The sequence below is a fragment of the Patagioenas fasciata genome, chromosome 3 (genome assembly GCF_037038585.1).
Source record: "Patagioenas fasciata isolate bPatFas1 chromosome 3, bPatFas1.hap1, whole genome shotgun sequence".
Classification (NCBI taxonomy): Eukaryota; Metazoa; Chordata; class Aves; order Columbiformes; family Columbidae; genus Patagioenas; species Patagioenas fasciata.
The window spans coordinates 18,187,843-18,190,610 of NC_092522.1; positions in this window are offsets into that span (position 1 = coordinate 18,187,843).

The following is a 2,768-nucleotide window of genomic DNA, read 5'->3' on the forward strand; positions in this document are numbered from 1 at the left end:
CCGAGGCGGGAATTAAGCCCCGCCCCCCGCACCGCCCCCTGCCGTGCCGCTGTGGCATCCAGGAGGCAAAGGGGTGGATTTCATGTGGCGGTAATGGGAGGTACAGCAGCGGAATTTCTTACTCGTACTTACAGTTAAGGCTGCTTTGTGTGTGCATGTGGTTGTAACTAGGGCCATAGGGAACCAACAGGCCCATCCTGCCTTTCCACAAGTCAGGAGAGGGCAGAGCTCATCCCTCAATCAGCCAAGAGGTGTGGAAACAAAAATCGTAGAATATCGTGGGTTGGAAGGGACCCAGAAGGATCATCGAGTCCAGCTCCTGTCCCTGCACAGGACAACCCCACAGTTCACACCATGTGTCTGAGGGTGTTGTCCAGTCTCTTCTTGAACACTGTCAGGCTTGGGGCTGTGACACCTCCCTGGGGAGCCTGTTCCAGTGCTCCAGCACCCTCTGAGTGGAGAACCTTTTCCTAATGTCCAACCCAAACCTCCCCTGGCACATCTTCCTGCCACTCCCTTGGGTTCTGTCATTGATCGCTAAACAGAAGAGATCAGCCCTGCCCCTCCTCCTCCCCTGGTGAGGAAGCTGTAGCCACCATGAGGTCTCCTCTTAGTCATCTCTTCTCCGGGCTGAACAAACCAAGATGGACAAAAGCAGCAATTGACAATGAGTGATGGGCACAGAGCTCAAAGGACAACTCTCCCTGGGAAAAACTTCAGTTCATTCCTTCCTAAGCTGACTTCTCCTTCAAAAGTTTCCTCTGGAGAAGCCTCACGACTCTAATGAGGACAAGGACTCCAACATCTCTCTTCAGTTGTGCACCCTTCCTAGGTGTCTCTCTGGTAGCACTGTGCTGGCTGGAAAGCCTAAGCAGAGCTCCACAGCCATTTAGTTTATATCAGACATATAAAGCTGCTGGTTTCTTTGAAAATCTTAAGCCAGGAAAGGGACATTTCAAAGAAAAAAAGGTACCCATGCCTTAATGAAGATGAGACTCAGCTCCTGGGAAAGAAGTTTATGGGTAGAAGACCAGCCAGAAAAATCTGTTACTGCGGTGCAGGCACAGAGGGGTGAGGAAGGGCAACCTACTGAAAGACTAGGACGCTTATAGGTAAACTGCCACTGTTTTATGGAGATGGAGACCTCTTGGGGAACATGCCTGGAAGAAGCACGTGGGCATCCTCTAGTGAGGGTACAAGACACTGCCACATGACCGAGGTGAGCCGAGGCTGATTTTTATGGGGTGAGAAGCTGGTGAGACTGTTTTACAAGATCTTATGCTGTCAGAAAGTCGTGCCAAAGCAGACAGGCTTTTCTGGAAATTGAGTAGAGGCAGGCAATGGTGTAAGGTGGGATCAGCAGTGGCCCTAAAAAGCACAAGGCAGCGAAGATTTCTGTCAATGCTGAAGAACAGCATTTCCAACACCCTACAGATCTCTGTAAAGTATCACTTCTTTTTCTTCAAGGTAGGCCATCAAAATTGCCAGGGCTTCCTAAAAAAACAGCAGATCTATGCATAGACCAAGCTGAAACATGGGATGACCAGGTCCAGGTCAGGTCTCACCCTCTGTTCACCCTCTGCAGAGCCCTCTCAGAGCAAACACCTCGCAGCTCCAAGAGAGGACTGGTTATCTCCTGCTTCAGAGTTCCCCTGGCGAGAGGATTTCCTTAAAATAAATACAGCACACGGCTTGGGAAATGGCTTAATTACCAACAGGACAACACAGTCACATTATCTTAAGTAACAGAAATTCCTTCTTATCTGTTACACTAGAGTGCACCTACAAGAAGTGGCAAGGACCACATAGAAAGTCTTCTCCTGAAAGGACAGAACACACAGATGGTATGGGTAGGATGAAGAGGGCAAAACCACCTACCAGACCCTTCAGAGTGTTCCCAGGGGCATGGACCAGAGCCATCAGGGACTGTAGATACTCTAATCACCCATATGAGAAGCAATTGATGGTGGTGAAAGCCCACTTAGAGTGGTGAGCTCTCATTTCTTGTCTAACACCTCCAAAATCCTTCATAAAGCACCCCCTGTCCATTTTAGCTCCACTGCTTTTCTGTGATGCTGAACTTTCCCTGGTGTTTTAAAGAGCATAAGAAGGGATGTGCTTTCATAAATTGCTTTCTTTTGTCCTACTTATCTCTGAAATGTTTTCTCACCTTTTCTCTGAAAATTAAGCAATCCTGCTTCTTTGCCCTATGCATGGGAAATATTATTCAGGCTATGGCTGTCTGCATTTGCAATAGAAATGCTCAATAGATGTTTCCCATAAATAAATTCCTCTGTAAGCTTAATGCCGTTATAAGAATTGCACTAGGAAGAAAAAAAAATAGTAATTCTTAGTTTAAAAGATTCAGTTTTTATCATCTTAATTAAAAAGAAAAAATCCAGTGCCTAATATACTTATCCAGGTCTTTGTTCACGAGTGTTTATCATTTCAAACCAGGCAAGATACTGGTTGTTTAAATTATGCTCCCAATGAATTTTACATTGATAACACATATTTAACCTGAGGGCTACCTACCAGCTTCTGACAGAATGCTGCTGTTGTTCACATTTCCTTTTCAATGTGACGTAAGGGACAGCAACAGCTCACACATGAAGGATCTGAGGATCTCCTACACAGGCAGGAGAGGGGAAAGAAAGGATAGTGGTCTTTTCTTCTGATAGCCCAGAAGTTTTTCACCGTCATTTGTTTTGTAACTTGCAAGCCAGTGAATCGTTAAATTTCCATTTTTCTTTCTTTAAATGTGTTTC